Below are 18,346 nucleotides of genomic sequence, written 5' to 3' on the forward strand. Positions count from 1 at the left end.
GTGTTCAGGGCACTAGGGTAAATTAAATACTTCATAATACAGAATTTGAATGTTTTTATACTCGTACAAAATTGTGGTGTGATAATTTGTAATAAAATAGGTTCCATACTCGGTGAAATAAAAAGAACCGTTAAGACTTGCATTCTTCTTCCTCGTTCCCTCAATGCTGAGGATCGCGACCACAAGTAGCGTGTCTCCATTGAACGCGGTCATAAGCCATGTGGACTGCACGATATAGGCTGCCGCCAGTCGACTTCTTCACACAGTCAGACCATCTCTTACGAGCCCAGAAGACTTGCATAGTGACGTTTGAGGTCGTAATGAACAACTTTGATATTTGTTCCTGAGTCATGGATGTTTTCTATATATATAAGTATGTATTTATTGTATATCGTCGCCTAGCACCCATAGTACAAGCTTTGCTTAGTTTGGGGCTAGGTTGATCTGTGTAAGGTGACCCCCAATATTTATTTATTTATTTTATTTTTATTATGGGACCAATGCAGAAAACGCAAGAAAAAATTTGGCGGTTTCATACATTTCGATTGTTATTATGCCGTTCATTTCTATTGGAACAGCCAATTTTTTTTCGCGATTTCAGCATTGTTAAAGTTGTTCGTTATGACCTCAAGAATCACGGTCCTTTTTATTTCATCCTGTATACTGCGTACTGTTTAATTTCCCAAGCAGACACGTCAAAATGACGGTAAAATTTTCACAATTTTGCCTAAAAAATCCTCAAAAGTACTAAACCATTGAAAATTCGTTTAATTTCGCTGGCCAAGATCTTATCTCAGACATAATCATCGTTACTGAGAGCTAGGAACAAAGTAAATTGCCGACGCCACCAAATGAGCTGGAACGGGAAGGTGCCGATAATTCTGCTGAGGCGCCTGACTAGTGATGTTCTATTAATTTCTGGATACAATAGGCTATCAGACTCATATCGAATTTGGCACAAGAAATTATTGTTTTCTGTAGTATTTGTATAAGAAACCAATTTTCATACATTTTGGGTATTAAAAGTGTATGAACACTACGTATTTTCTATTAAAAATGTGTGTAATTTTTTTTTACTTTGGCCACCAAAAACGCTGTCAGCCATGTAGTGACGTCATAGAACTTAACTTCATGTCGAGTCAATCACTGAGATAATGCACAGACAATCTATAGATTAACATGGCTAGTTAATGTTGTTTTTGCCTGATTAAGTGAAAGTATACTTTAAAAATTTTTTTTGCGGTTTTCAGTCGTAATAAAATATGTTAATAATCCATATGCTTTTTTTTAAATATAAACATATAGATTTTTCCTTTTTTATTGTGGAACGTACCACTTTATAAATCACAAGCAATCCAAGGATGTGGGTTCGAGTCCCACGTTGGCCAGAGTCGATCACTGTTGATTTTTTCATTGCGATTGATGTTTGCATTTATAATTTGTGATTTATAAAGTGGTACGTTCCACAATAAAAAAGGAAAAATCTATATGTTTATATTTAAAAAAAAGCATATGGATTATTAACATTGAGTTAATAACGCCATCTCTCCAGCCGGCCTAACACTTCTATGTGTGGTGTGGTCGGGAGGTTAGTCTTGCGCCGATGCAAGTCCTCAGGGTTGGCTAGGGTTGTAAACCTTGGAATATGTAGATGTCGCTGGTGATGCATGACTACGACACGGTGACGTAGTCGTGCGTCACAGTCGCAATGGTTAAATTCGCAGTCATGGACGGATGGTCAGCTGGCGCAATTGGTAACGCATTGGACCGGCAATCCAAGGATGTGGGTTCGAGTCCCACGTTGGCCAGAGTCGATCACTGTTGATTTTTTCATTGCGATTGATGTTTGCATTTATAATTTGTGAGTAATAAAATATGGTTTTATTTTTTTCGGTTAATTGGACAGTAATTAATAATATAAGATAGACTTTAGAAATGGGTCAAGTAGCCTATTGGGTCTAAAAGTATAAAGGTTTAGAATGAAACTGGACCGCCTAGCCGAAATGACAATCGTCGACGCAAGACGCCGATCAAAACGCAGCTCAGGGTGGCTAGCCGAATGGCACAATCGCTCACTTGCCTGGCCCCGTAGCCGAATGGCATTTCTCCGACGCCAAACGAAAGCGATACGCCGCTGGCTCTGTCGCGCCAATACGCAAGCGCGATAGAGATAGATATCTACTAGCGCTTCGTTTCGTGAGCGTTTCGTGAGCGATTATGCCATTCGGCTAGCCACCCTGTCGTGCCAATATGGAAGAAAGATAGAAATAGGTAGTTAGCTACAATAATGATTTTATCGCAAGCGTTTGCGCATTTGACTACGTACCGTAGCTTACAACGGGTCATATTATGTAAAAATAACGACCTCAGTCAGTCATATTTGAATATATCGCGAACAGACAGACAGTCAGCTGAAATAGACCATCATCTTCTTCACGTCGTACAGTCAGCAGCAGAAGTTGCGTAGCGGGCAAGTTGTTCAAAATGAACTTGACACGATCTTATTTTTAAGACAATAAGAGCGTGTTAGGATCATTGTGAACACCTTGCCAGCTACGCAACTTCTGCTGCTGACTGTATTACGAGCTTTTTACCACCTCCCATAATAACTAATTAAGTAAAATTAGTTTTGACTAAAGCGACTGCCGCCTGTCCGTCCAAACCAAATAAATTCTTCTGGTTTTCCAATGAGTCAAACGATAAATTCATATAGGCATAAGTTTCAAAAAAACACATTGATATTTACGAGATGGTATGGGATACGTTCCGATGATGTACGTAGGCACAGGAAAATAATCTTTGGTTGTTTAGTAATTATATTCTTTATATTTCCTGAGTGACAAATATCCTTGTCTCAAATATTCCTACGAAACGGCACATCCCTAATCCTGACGCAGCACGATTTATACTCCGAGGCGGCATTTGAACATCGAAAAACCTCTCCTGAAATTAAATATATTGATTTCATGTAATATTTATTTCTATTTTATAATAGTCAAGGCGGATTTAAAACTTACTGGCACACGCTACCAGTCAACCAGGATTAGGGCCCATTTAGACGGTACGAGAACTCGCATACGAGTTTTATTACATTGCGATTTTGATGGCTATGCAAAATTGTAAGGTACAGCGGGGCAAATCTCGACTGGGTGGCAAATGTAACTGATCCATTTTTTCCATGTTTTACAATGTTTGCATTATTAAATAGAGTGCCCATCGGTTATATATGGTAGGCGTGTTCAGTGGATATGTCGCAGGGAAATGGCCAAAACAGAGATTTTATCAAATCACTAAGGGATACAGATGATCAAATCACTCAGGATGTCAAAATGCCGAATCAATTTTATCATGTCTCTAGAAAATTTTAGTCATTTGACTAAATCCCTTATTCTGTTTAGTGAAATCACAAAATCGACCAATAGACACGCCACGTTTTGTCATTTCACTAGATTTGTTTAGGGATTTGATAAAATCCCTGAACCACATCAGAAAGTTGACGAAACGAGCTTATGAAGTCAACTAGTTTTATCATTTCGCTAAACAAGTTCAGTGAAAAGACAAAATGTTTTAATAAATATTAAAATAATTTAAAATGAAACATTTTTAGCTTTGTTTTTTCAATTATTCTATTTTTTATTTATTTATAGAAAACCAAAAACTCTTAAAACGGATTCAATTTTACCATTTCACTAATCCAGTTCAATCAAATCAAGTGACAAAGGCAAGAGTCTAATAAATCTAATTGGATATATTAGATTTTTGGCTTTGTCATTTCACGAAACCAGTTCAGACATTTGATCAAATCACCAGTTGAGACTTTATCATTTCCCTAAATTTGTTTATGGAAATGTTAAAACTAATTGACTTTTGAGTTCATTTCGTCAACTCACTGTCGTGGTTCAGGGATTTTATCAAATCCCTAAACAAATCTAGTGATGATTAATGATTTTGTGATCTTACTAAACAGAGTCAGGGATTTAGTCAAATGACTGAAATTTTATAGAGAAATTATGAAACGGATTCGCCATTTTGACATCCTGCGTGATTTGATCAAATCCCTTAGAGATTTGATCAAATCTTTGTTTTGGCCATTTCCCTGCGACAGATACATGTACCTATAACTCCACATCATAGTGTAATAATGGAAAAAATTGATTTGTTACAATGGCCCCCCAGTCGAGATTTGCCCCGCTGTACCTTAACTAAAATCGCATGCGAGTTTGCACGCCGTCTAAATCTGGCCTTATAGATCCAGCATAAAGTCACCCAGGAAGTGCTTTCAATATGACAATATCAAAAAACATTAAATAAATGTCATATACAAAGAAAAAGTGACCAAAGCCTCCAGTGCTCCGAGCTGGAATCGAACCAGCGTACTCCGCTTACCGGTCACTTTTTCTTTGTATATGACATTTATTTAATGTTTAGAACATAATAGTAGTAAACATTAAATATTAAAATTTTCTATGAAAGTAATTTAATTTGTTCTTAGAGCATATATAATAGTAGTGTTACTACTTAAAATAACAAGTTAAAATATTTTCTATGAAAGTAATTTAATTTGTTCTTAGAATATCAAAAAAGTTTAAAAAGTAAAAGACTACCAGTCTCTCTCTAGTAAACATGTCCCAGAGAAAATTAAAATTTGAACTTTTGGTACGTATTGAAAACCTACCATTTTCTGTGATGCAATAAGACTTACGGAACAGAGCCTTAAATAACCGTCATGTTAAATTACTACATAATTTTCGATTCTACAAACGTCTCCCAAATTCAGTATAACCATTACCATCACTCTCCGCAGGCAATCATGGTCGCACGATAAATGATAAAACATCCGGCCGTCCCTATCGAACTTACAAATAGTGCGATAGGGACTGCCTGATGTTTTTCCATTTATCGCGCGACCATACTTGCCTGCCTGGTTAACATCCATTATCATTGGAACTTTTCTATAATGAAAACATATTGCTTTACGCTACAAAATTTATTGTAAGTTCATTTGCGTAAATTCACATTTCATATTAATCTGGGCAACGGAATTGTATTGCAATTCTGGTTTCTACGATATTTATTTTACGATTTCTTTTGTCGATTGTGCTGGTGTTTGTGCGCGTGATGTGATGTGTATGAGTCTTAGTCCATAGTTTTTATGACTTATATTTTATATTAGGTAGTACATTAAGATTTCACTTACAAATATTTAATCCAAACGCAGATGAATGAATTCATTGATAAATTCTCCATGCACTTTTGCAGCTGATAGTACCAGGGGCGGCTCACTCCGCGATTCTATCGCCGCGCTACAAGTACATGCTGGCGGCCGCGAGTTCGCGGTCTAATCAGGGGTGGCGCGCGTTCTCACGGAACGCACGTTCGCACTTTCTATTGTTACTTTACGTCGCGAGTTTTTTTAAGTTTTATAGGCGATGTCCGCATTGTCCGCGTGTGAATGGCTAATAATGCGTAGTTAAATATACATCATGAATAAAATAGGACAATCTTACACATCTAATATTGATTAAGTCCCACTTAAAAGTTCAATAAGGCTTGTGATGGCGGGACTTAAACAAAAATATATAAATACTGTATATATACCTAGAATGTACCCAAGACTGGAATATAATATTATAACATTTTATCTGAGTACTAATTCGTTTTAATCCATAGGCAACCCTATCGTCCGACGCTGCGCACGTGCGGCTCGTTTCTTTGTTAGAATTTTGTAGGCATTTAAAAGGCGGCATTTCGTGAACATCAAAGTAGTGGGCCTTCTGTACTTGTACTATTATATATTCTGTGATAGTACCTTCAATTTCTCAAAGTCTTGTCCAAAATTGGTTTTGAATAAATTGAATCAAAAGCCGTTTGAAAATTCAAAATTTGAGCGGAGTTTTTATATATTGTTATATAGCCAATCTTGTGGATCATACACAATACATCTCATAAGCTTTTAAGCAATCAATCGACACGTTACGCTACAATAATGCAATTTTTGCTTTGTATTAAAAATTGAGAGCTTGAAAAGAGTTTTTACATTGACAATCTTGTGGATCACACACCTCCTATCCGTTTTTAAACACCAAGCGTTTTAAACACTTTTAACGCAAAACACAAACTCTGACGAATCAAAGCGTTGAACACAAACACAGTACCTACAATTGCCACAAGGCTTGTCCAAATTTGGCTTTGTGTTTCACAAACGCTCGACGGAGAGTTTTGTCCCCAGTTTGTAACGGAAAATGGCTTGTCAACGGGAAATGACCCGCTTAAAAGATAATGTGTTTACTAGTTTGTTTTACTTGGTGTGTGACGAATGTTAAGCAGTTCAAAGCGTTGAAAAGTGTACCTAAATAGGTATGGGAATTTTGCGAATTAAAACTTTGCGAAAGGGTTTTCCATGGGATGGAATGTCATAGATATTTTTATGTTAACACTAGCTTTTGCCCGCGGCTTCGCTCGCGTTAGAAAGAGACAAAAAGTAGCCTATGTCACTCTCCATCCTTTCAACTATCTCCACATAAAAAATCACGTCAATTCGTCGCTCCGTTTTGCCGTGAAAGACGGACAAACAAAGAGACACATACACTTTCCCATTTATACTATTAAGTATGGATAAGTTAACTTAACCTCTCGTATGCTTAGACCAGGGACCGGACAACCCCTTCCGCGCTACAAGCCTTTCATTGGGAATCCCTAACGTAAGGACGACCCAATCGAGAGACTCTCCCTTTCGAACTGCAAGCCCATTCATTTGACTAGCCCTTACAAAAAACTTAGCAAAACAATAAAGCTAGCCCTGTGCATTGGCTTACCGCTATCCGATACGGCTTGCAAGCCTTTAATAAGGGTTACCCTTATTTTAAGCGCTATTTATAAGGCTTTCCCTTTTGTTGAAGCGTAGTCGAGCCTTGCGTGAAAGAGACAGGATTATGAATCTAAGCTAGTGTAAGAACAGGAAGGAAAATGCGCTGTTGCCACTCCGCACTATGCGCCCCATTTTTAATTTTGCAACGAAACATGTTTTCGTTGGATAGAAGTAGAACACGGCTAGAAATTATTTTTAATGAACTGGGAGACAAGGGACTGATGGATCGCCTGATGGTAAATGATCATCGTCGCCCATAGATCAGTATGTATGTTCGTACGTATGAATGTATGTAGGTATGTATGAATGTATGTAGGTATGTATGTATGAATATAAATATATAAATATGTAAATATGTATGTATGCATGTAAATATACAGTGTTGGCCGAAAATCAATACAATTAACCATTATCATTACACATTGAAAACGTTAATTGCCAACATAAAAATAAGCCGTTTTCGTCATCCAACTCGCCTTGATGAGTTAATTGGGTGAGCAGTTTCTAAGATAGAGCTGATGCTGAACCCTGGCTTTTCCCAGGGGAACGCGGGTTTGGTTTAACATAGGCAAGCGCTGTTTTCGTCATCGGACTTGTTTTGATGAGTACTTGAGTGAGCAGTAACCAAGGTAGAGCTGATGCTGAACCCTGGCTATTTCTAGGGGAACTCGGGTTTCGTGCAACATAGGCAAACGCTGTTTTCGTCATCGGACTTGTATTGATGAGTACTTGAGTGAGCAGTAACCAAGGTAGAGCTGATGCTGAACCCTGGCTTTTCCCAGGGGAACGCGGGTTTGGAGTAACATAGGCAAGCGCTGTTTTCGTCATCGGACTTGTCTTGATGAGTACTTGTGTGAGCAGTAACCAAGGTAGAGCTGATGCTGAACCCTGGCTATTCCTAAGGGAACTCGGGTTTCGTGCAACATAGGCAAACGCTGTTTTCGTCATCGGACTTGTATTGATGAGTACTTGAGTGAGCAGTAACCAAGGTAGAGCTGATGCTGAACCCTGGCTTTTCCCAGGGGAACGCGGGTTTGGAGTAACATAGGCAAGAGCTGTTTTCGTCATCGGACTTGTCTTGATGAGCACTTGTGTGAGCAGTAACCAAGTGAGAGCTGATCCTGAACCCTGGCTATTCCTAGGGGAACGCGGGTTTGGAGTAACATAGGCAAGCGCTGTTTTCGTCATCGGACTTGTTTTGGTGAGTACTTGAGTGAGGAGTAACCAGGGCAGAGCTGATGCTGAACCCTGGCTATTCCTAGGGGAACTCGGGTTTCGTGCAACATAGGCAAACGCTGTTTTCGTCATCGGATTTGTATTGATGAGTACTTGAGTGAGCAGTAACCAAGGTAGAGCTGATGCTGAACCCTGGCTATTGCTAAGGGAACTCGGGTTTCGAGCAACATAGGCAAACGCTGTTTTCGTCATCGGACTTGACTTGATGAGTACTTGAGTGAGCAGTAACCAAGGTAGAGCTGATGCTGAACCCTGGCTTTTCCCAGGGGAACGCGGGTTTGGAGTAACATAGGCAAGCGCTGTTTTCGTCATCGGACTTGTCTTGATGAGTACTTGTGTGAGCAGTAACCAAGGTAGAGCTGATGCTGAACCCTGGCTTTTCCCAGGGGAACGCGGGTTTGGTGTAACATAGGCAAGCGCTGTTTTCGTCATCGGACTTGTTTTGGTGAGTACTTGAGTGAGCAGTAACCAGGGCAGAGCTGATGCTGAACCCTGGCTATTCCTAGGGGAACTCGGGTTTCGTGCAACATAGGCAAACGCTGTTTTCATCATCGGATTTGTATTGATGAGTACTTGAGTGAGCAGTAACCAAGGTAGAGAGCTGATGCTGAACCCTGGCTATTCCTAAGGGAACTTGGGTTTCGTGCAACATATGCAAACGCTGTTTTGTCATCGGACTTGTATTGATGAGTACTTGAGTGAGCAGTAACCAAGGTAGAGCTGATGCTGAACTCGGGCTATTCCTAGAGGAACTCGGGTTTCGTGCAACATAGGTAAACGCTGTTGTTACGAAACCGTTCAAAAACCACCCTGGTTTTTGATCCTGTCTTCGTTAGGTTAAGATATTCATTTTTGTAATTAAAAATCAATTTTCAATTTTATAAATTTAATAATAATAATTCATTTTAATTCTAATTCATTATCATGCAACTTTTGACATTTCAATTTGTATATTCTTTCATTAAAATATTCAATATTGTATTCATTCAAGTTGACATTACGCATTTGTATTATTTTTAATTCATTAAGCATTCATAATTCATTATTTATTCAATTTATATTTTTTAAATAAAATATCAATATTGTTTATGATCAAAAATATGTAATTCAAATAATCTCTATGCAAATAATCTCTATGCACAAATTTACCTATGGCAATATTCAAATTCAAATTTGACAGCTTAAAGCTTTCAAAAACTTACGGTTTGTTACTGTTCGTTATTCCGCTCTCCAACGACACTGTGCCACTTTTCTTTGTTCTTCTCATATTTATTCACATTTTTTACAATTTCAAATCCATATCCATGTAATTTGGATTTTACATGGTCCTTACGAAGCCTCTGGATTGTGAGAGGACAGGACTGTGGCACCGAGTCAGGCTCCACCTATGCAACGGGTCTTCATCATCGAAGCCGTGGGTCGACCAGGTTGGCGCAGGGCGTATTCAGCTACGTGCAGGTTCCAGGGCTTCCACTCATCGCGTCCCATCCCATCAGCCAGGATCCAGGACGGGTGAAAGTCGCGACGAGCACACGCAGCATCCCATTGCAGTGGGCATCCATCCGTGACCAGCAGTCAGTCGCGGGATCCAGCCAATTCAGCGTCAACCAGACCAATCCAGGAGCAATTCAGTGGAGATCAGCGGGAGCCAATATTCAAGATCAAGCAGCATCCAGCACAGGAGGGAAACGAAAAAGTGAGATCGTTCCATTTCCTTTCTTATTCAATCCATATTCCTTTGTTTCTTCCTTTTCTGTGTAGCTGCACTATCCATTAGGTATTATTCAATCATACCTACTCAAATACCTAATTCATTGCTTTCCCATTAAGTGCAGAAAGTTAATTCATTGCCATCATTTGGATTAGAAGACAGTAGACATTTCGATAGGATTATTCACTAGAGATATTCATTTTAGTAGGTATAACCTCTTGACCCAGTTCACAGTATACATAAGATTTTAATATTAACTATCACTTTCACATAATTCCTATACAATACGATAACAATAATTCAATAATTTTGTAACTTTATTACGCTAATTTCAATTAAAAACTTCAAAAACAATAGGCAAACACGTTCTTAAAACAATCTTGATAACTAACTGCAGTGCAAATAAGTCGTAAACAAGGTTACGTAATACAAGTGCATACCTTTGATTCGCATAGCAAATAGTTTTAGCGCCTGGAGATTTTTTAAGAGCAAAGTTTTTATTTAAGGTCATAATTTGTACCAATATTTATAGGCTCATTTTTTAGCATTTTATTATGCCACAATGTCATCGGAACATGATTTTCATAAACTTAATTACAAGCTTGGACTTATTAAAGGTAAACTTACTGTTTTTCACAATTTTGTGTCGCAACTAGCTGTTGAACCGCAAGTAAACGAGTTACAGCTTGCAGAGCTGCAGCTTCGATTTGACAAAATAGGGCCCTTGTACAATGATTTCGAGACTTTGCTGCTAGACATAGGCATATTGTCAGAATGCACAAGCGGAGAGTATATAGAGGATGAGCGGGCACTCTTCGAAGACATTTACTTCGCTAGCATGTCGAATGCACGAGTGCTAATTCATAAGTATTCAAAACTTAATTCAACAGTGAAAGTGTCCACTCAGGCTATCAAAAATATGTTAGATAGCACGATAATCACACAAGTATCCATATCCGCACATAAAACTCCCTCAAATACAAATATTCAGTTTCCAGTTAGGGAATTAGATTCAAATGTTCCGAGAGACAGTTGTACGATAAAATGTCAGTGTCCAAAAGCTGCTCATGATCAGCAATCCACGACATCCATCGCGTTTAATGAGCGGCCGTCAGTCCAGGGACACTCATTACAGCGAACTTCAGTTGCCTCCCTTTCTATGGAGCGTAGCTTGGAAGCCAAACATGGCAATACAATTCACAGATGTAGTTACGATCGTGGGGTGGGAAGACCGAGCAACTCCATTCACATTCAGGTTCTTCGACGTTCAGGGTTGCTCAGTTCAAAACATCAGCGTCAATATGTATACATTTTTATATTCAAATATTACCGCCTCACGTTCTTACATGCAGGGCCTCTTTTGAATAACGAAACGATACAGCTCTTGATAGGTAACGTATCAAGAGAGCGTGAGGCGTTTCATTTATACTGTTATCACGTTATTTATTACACACTTTCACATAGGTACATTACACCTACTGATTCAAATTATGGTAATTTTCACCCAAACATATTTCAGTCCTTTCGTTCCTTTCCACTTCCTGATGGGCGATCCACACATTTCGTTCCACATGCACAGATTGCAGCCTCCAAGACATCACCGGTTCGTGGCACTCAGCAGCAGGACAACTTGGAAGGCATCCATGGCAGCGACGGTATCTCACGGTCTGCAACAACGTCTACCCTCCCCTCGGCATACAGTTGAAGTCACAGACTTCAAGGCGGGAGCATGTTACGAAACCGTTCAAAAACCACCCTGGTTTTTGATCCTGTCTTCGTTAGGTTAAGATATTCATTTTTGTAATTAAAAATCAATTTTCAATTTTATAAATTTAATAATAATAATTCATTTTAATTCTAATTCATTATCATGCAACTTTTGACATTTCAATTTGTATATTCTTTCATTAAAATATTCAATATTGTATTCAAGTTGACATTACGCATTGCAAATCATCAGTTTTAATTTATTCAATTTTTATTTAATGTTCATTTATAATTCTATTATTCATTAATACTACTTGCATATTTTTTAACTAAAATATTCATTGGAGTGTATAAAATCATACTTGAAATCACTATTTACAATTGGCAATATTCACATTCAAATCTGACAGCTTTTAGAGCTTTTTAAAAACTTACGGTTATTCCGCCTCCAACGACATTCACTGTACCACTTTCTTTGTCTTCCACAATTCGGATTAAAACCAGCACCAAACTACAGTCCGCTTATTATTTCTACCACCACTACGAAGACCTGAGACCAGCGAAGATTTTACACTGTTTTTGTCATCGTGAAATATCTGAGACTCGTCTTTATGACTGGTACTTGGTTGAGTTGAGTAGTACCATAGAATCTGTCAAACTATTTCTGTTGATTGTTGTGAATTCTATGAAGATCGTTTGAAACAGAAATACTTTTCTGGTGGAAATCAAGCATACAGCGCGTCTGATAGTAAGTAGTTACCGCAGTCTATGGACGCTTGGAACTCCAGTATTCTCTTTATTCCCTGTGTTACTATTAGTGAAATCGACTGTACTTAATTTTGATATTCAAATGGATATACATACGTATTTTTTTAGACACAAATAAAGTGTTTCATGTATGGCAAATTAATAAATGTGTTCTAACTACTTGATGTTAATATTCACTTCTGGTAAGATTTTTGTTCAGTTAATATTATGTTTTTATGCCTAACTTGAGATTGCATGAAATATTTCTATATTATAATGTACCGAAACCAGAGTTGCCCTAGATACCGCCAGGGCTCAGCTACAGCGCTGTCTTGGCTACTGCGCACCCAAGTCCTCGTCAATACATGTCCGATAACGCAAACAGCGTTTGCCTATGTTACACCAAACCCGAGTTCCCCTAGGTACAGCTAGGTTTCAGCATCAGCTCTATCTTGGGTACAGCTCACCCAAATAGTCATTAAGACAAGTCCGATGACGAAAACAGCGTTTGCCTGTGTTACACTAAACCCGAGTTCCCCTAGGTGCAAACAGAGTTCAGCATCAGCTGGACTTTGGGTACTGCTCACTCGAGTACTCAAGACAAGTCCGATGACGAAAACAGAGTTTGCCTGTGTTGTGTTACACTAAACCCGAGTTCAACTAGGTGCAGCCAGAATTCAGCATCAGCTGGACTTTGGGTACTGCTCACTCGAGTACTCATCAAGACAAGTCCGATGACGAAAACAGCGTTTGCCTGTGTTACACTAAACCCGAGTTCCTCTAGATGCAGCCAGGGTTCAGCATCAGCTGGACTTCGGGTACTGCTCACTTGAGTACTCATCAAGACAAGTCCGATAACGAAAACAGCGTTTGCCTGTGTAACACTAAACCCGAGTTCCCCTAGGTGCAGCCAGAGTTCAGCATCAGCTGGACTTTGGGTACTGCTCACTCGAGTACTCATCAAGACAAGTCCGATGACGAAAACAGCGTTTGCCTGGGTTACACTAAACCCGAGTTCCCCTAGCTGCAGCCAGGGTTTAGCATCAGCTGGATTTCGGGTACTGCTCACTCGAGTACTCATCAAGACAAGTCCGATGACGAAAACAGCGTTTGCCTGTGTAACACTAAACCCGAGTTCCCCTAGGTGCAGCCAGGGTTCAGCATCAACTGCACTTCGGGTACTGCTCACTTGAGGACTCATCAAGACAAGTCCGATGACGAAAACAGCGTATGCCTGTGTTACACTAAACCCGAGTTCCCCTAGGTGCAAACAGAGTTCAGCATCAGCTGGACTTTGGGTACTGCTCACTCGAGTACTCATCAAGACAAGTCCGATGACGAAAACAGAGTTTGCCTGTGTTGTGTTACACTAAACCCGAGTTCAACTAGGTGCAGCCAGAGTTCAGCATCAGCTGGACTTTGGGTACTGCTCACTCGAGTACTCATCAAGACAAGTCCGATGACGAAAACAGCGTTTGCCTGTGTTACACTAAACCCGAGTTCCTCTAGATGCAGCCAGGGTTCAGCATCAGCTGGACTTCGGGTACTGCTCACTCGAGTACTCATCAAGACAAGTCCGATAACGAAAACAGCGTTTGCCTGTGTAACACTAAACCCGAGTTCCCCTAGGTGCAGCCAGAGTTCAGCATCAGCTGGACTTTGGGTACTGCTCACTCGAGTACTCATCAAGACAAGTCCGATGACGAAAACAGCGTTTGCCTGGGTTACACTAAACCCGAGTTCCCCTAGCTGCAGCCAGAGTTTAGCATCAGCTGGATTTCGGGTACTGCTCACTCGAGTACTCATCAAGACAAGTCCGATGACGAAAACAGCGTTTGCCTGTGTAACACTAAACCCGAGTTCCCCTAGGTGCAGCCAGGGTTCAGCATCAACTGCACTTCGGGTACTGCTCACTCGAGGACTCATCAAGACAAGTCCGATGACGAAAACAGCGTTTGCCTGTGTTACACTAAACCCGAGTTCCCATAGGTGCAGCCAGGGTTCTGCATCAGCTGGACTTTGGGTACTGCTCACTCGAGTACTCATCAAGACAAGTCCGATGACGAAAACAGCGTTTGCCTGTGTAACACTAAACCCGAGTTCCCCTAGGTGCAGCCAGGGTTCAGCATCAACTGCACTTCGGGTACTGCTCACTTGAGGACTCATCAAGACAAGTCCGATGACGAAAACAGCGTTTGCCTGTGTTACACTAAACCCGAGTTCCCATAGGTGCAGCCAGGGTTCTGCATCAGCTGGACTTTGGGTACTGCTCACTCGAGTATTCATCAAGACAAGTCCGATGACGAAAACAGCGTTTGCCTGTGTTACACTAAACCCGAGTTCTCCTAGATGCAGCCAGGGTTCAGCATCAGCTGGACTTCGGGTACTGCTCGCTCGAGTACTCATCAAGACAAGTCCGATGACGAAAACAGCGTTTGCCTGGGTTACACTAAACCCGAGTTCCCCTAGCTGCAGCCAGGGTTTAGCATCAGCTGGATTTCGGGTACTGCTCACTCGAGTACTCATCAAGACAAGTCCGATGACGAAAACAGCGTTTGCCTGTGTAACACTAAACCCGAGTTCCCCTAGGTGCAGCCAGGGTTCAGCATCAACTGCACTTCGGGTACTGCTCACTCGAGTACTCATCAAGACAAGTCCGATGACGAAAACAGCTTTTGCCTGTGTTACACTAAACCCGAGTTCCCATAGGTGCAGCCAGGGTTCTGCATCAGCTGGACTTTGGGTACTGCTCACTCGAGTACTCATCAAGACAAGTCCGATGACGAAAACAGCGTTTGCCTGTGTTACACTAAACCCGAGTTCTCCTAGATGCAGCCAGGGTTCAGCATCAGCTGGACTTCGGGTACTGCTTACTCGAGTACTCATCAAGACAAGTCCGATGACGAAAACAGCGTTTGCCTGTGTTACACTAAACCCGAGTTCCCATAGGTGCAGCCAGAGTTCAGCATCAGCTGGACTTTGGGTACTGCTCGCTCGAGTACTCATCAAGACAAGTCCGATGACGAAAACAGCGTTTGCCTGGGTTACACTAAACCCGAGTTCCCCTAGGTACAGCCAGGGTTCAGCATCAACTGCACTTCGGGTACTGCTCACTCGAGTACTCATCAAGACAAGTCCGATGACGAAAACAGCTTTTGCCTGTGTTACACTAAACCCGAGTTCCCATAGGTGCAGCCAGGGTTCTGCATCAGCTGGACTTTGGGTACTGCTCACTCGAGTACTCATCAAGACAAGTCCGATGACGAAAACAGCGTTTGCCTGTATTACACTAAACCCGAGTTCTCCTAGATGCAGCCAGGGTTCAGCATCAGCTGGACTTCGGGTACTGCTTACTCGAGTACTCATCAAGACAAGTCCGATGACGAAAACAGCGTTTGCCTGTGTTACACTAAACCCGAGTTCCCATAGGTGCAGCCAGAGTTCAGCATCAGCTGGACTTTGGGTACTGCTCGCTCGAGTACTCATCAAGACAAGTCCGATGACGAAAACAGCGTTTGCCTGGGTTACACTAAACCCGAGTTCCCCTAGGTACAGCCAGGGTTCAGCATCAGCTGGACTTCGGGTATTGCTCACTCGAGTACTCATCAAGACAAGTCCGATGACGAAAACAGCGTTTGCCTGTGTAACACTAAACCCGAGTTCCCCTAGGTGCAGCCAGGGTTCAGCATCAACTGCACTTCTGGTACTGCTCACTCGAGTACTCATCAAGACAAGTCCGATGACGAAAACAGCGTTTGCCTGTGTTACACTAAACCCGAGTTCTCCTAGGTGCAGCCAGGGTTCAGCATCAGCTAGACTTCGGGTACTCATCAAGACAAGTCCGATAAAAAAAACCGGCCAAGAGCGTGTCGGGCCACGGTCAGTGTAGGGTTCCGAAGTTTTTCATATTTTTCTCAAAAACTACTGAACCTATCAAGTTCAAAACAATTTTCCTAGAAAGTCGTTATAAAGTTCTAGTTTTGTGATTTTTTTCATATTTTTAAACTTATGGTTCAAAAGTTAGAGGGGGGGGGGCGCACTTTTTTTTTTTAGGAGCGATTATTTCCGAAAATATCAATATTATCAAAAAACAATCTTAGTAAACCCTTATTCATTTTTAAATACCTATCCAACAATATATCACACGTTGTGGTTGGAATGAAAAAAAAATCAGCCCCCACTTTACATGGGGGGTACCCTAATAAAACATTTTTGCCATTTTTTATTTTTGAACTTTGTTGGCGTGATTGATTTGATATACATATTGGGACCAAATTTCAGCTTTCTAGTGCTAACGGTTACTGAGATTATCCGCGGACGGACGGACGGACAGACAGACATGGCGAAACTATAAGGGTTCCTAGTTGACTACGGAACCCTAAAAAGCAGCGTTTGCCTGTGTTACACCCGAGCAAAGCAGGAGCCTATCATAACTATAAGTATTTGGTATTGAAAATTGAACCTTATTTTATCTACAGCCGTTTCCATTAAACAGAAACGCGCAAATATCACACACAGTGCCGCCATAGGTAACGATCGTATGTTATTTCGTTCGGAGTAATGTGTGCTTTATGAGCGAGGTACAGGATTTAAACTCGCACGATATGATCTATAAGGGAAAGCAAATAAAACCCAATATAAGGCTCACCCTTATGGCGTTAGGCTGAGCCGATGATAAGGGTTTTGAAAGGGTATTGGGCTATTTTAGGTAAGCGCTTTCGTTAGGGCTTTAAAAGCAAAATGAAAGGGTATCGCGTCAAAAGGGTAGGGTAAGTTAAGCCTAACGAAATACCCATACAAAACCCCGTATAAGGGATAGCGGGCCGGTCCCTGGAAAAGTTGTTAATTATGATCCAAATATTCATATTCACACCATAAGTTGATGTCAGTGAATAAATTAACAACCTGTATAATGAAACATAAATTCAAGAAGACATATCTACAGTTCTGTTGATTGTTATCACATATCACTCTCTGCCGGAGCCATCAAGACCGCATTCATAGTCAGCGAATCTTTTCGAGGCCACTTTTTAAATGAGAATGAGAGAGTTAGTTTAAAAGTCATAAAGGGAATACACCAGTCACCCATACTAAACAAATAATCACAATAGGGAATATGCACGTAACTCCAAATGGCCAAAAAATTTAATTTCTAATCTATATTGCTAAAAACCATAGGTGAGCAATTCCCGTTAAGTTTGTACATTTGGATCACGTCTCCGATTATAAAAATTGGTAGGCTGATAGAGTCCATGATGCTGAGCAAGATCCACTAGGTTTCCTCTTTTGTTACCGAAAATGTATAGAAACCTGGTTACAAAAAAGGAAGGGTTACAAACTTAACGGGAATTGCTCAGGTAAGTTTACTAAAATCTTTTGAGATTTATCGTAATTTAATAGTGACATTTAATTTTCGAACAGTAGCTTTTTTAAATTCCCGCAAAAATTCTCAAAACGCAACATGACGCCATGTTACACTTAACGTCTGTTAGTGGGAGCGAGAGAGAGTTATTCTTTTCTCACTAAGTAGGCACTTCACGATTTTTCAAAACACCGTCATAATATTTCTTATTAATGTTTTACGTATGACGTTCGAAGTCCGATAATCCACGTGGGTATATTATAACCAGGCAGGCAATTATGGTCGCGCGATAAATGATAAAATAGCAGGCCGTCCCTACCGCACTATTTGTAAGTGCGATAGGGACGGCCCGATGTTTTATCATCTATCGCGCGACCATGATTGCCCTACAGGGCTCGTAACTTTCATGCCGATGACATAAATTTGACGTCACGCTGCATATAGAATGATTCAAGATCAAGAGTTTTATTTAATAATTAATCATTATTCATCAATCATTTTAATCATGACTTCAATACTAATCTATTCATACGTAAAATAATTAATACCTACTTGATACGTGAATAGTAAATTAAATTATTTGTTTATTTTTATACATACCTTTTATTATAGTTTTGTTACCATATTTCAATAAATTATAAAAACAAAACAAAATTGTTTCCTTTTCGTTACACGTATCAAGTAAGTATTAATTATTTCACGTATGAGTAGCTCA

The 18,346-nt window shown here is 40.4% G+C and overlaps 1 non-coding gene across 1 annotated transcript; it reads left to right on the plus strand.

Moving 5' to 3' along the window:
• The first annotated feature begins 1,736 nt into the window (after positions 1–1,736).
• Trnaa-ggc lies at positions 1,737–1,808 on the plus strand. The gene has a single exon. It is a non-coding gene; the product is annotated as a tRNA-Ala (tRNA).
• Positions 1,809–18,346: the final 16,538 nt, after the last annotated feature.

Source organism: Leguminivora glycinivorella, chromosome 5, assembly GCF_023078275.1.
Source record: "Leguminivora glycinivorella isolate SPB_JAAS2020 chromosome 5, LegGlyc_1.1, whole genome shotgun sequence".
Lineage (NCBI taxonomy): Eukaryota > Metazoa > Arthropoda > Insecta > Lepidoptera > Tortricidae > Leguminivora > Leguminivora glycinivorella.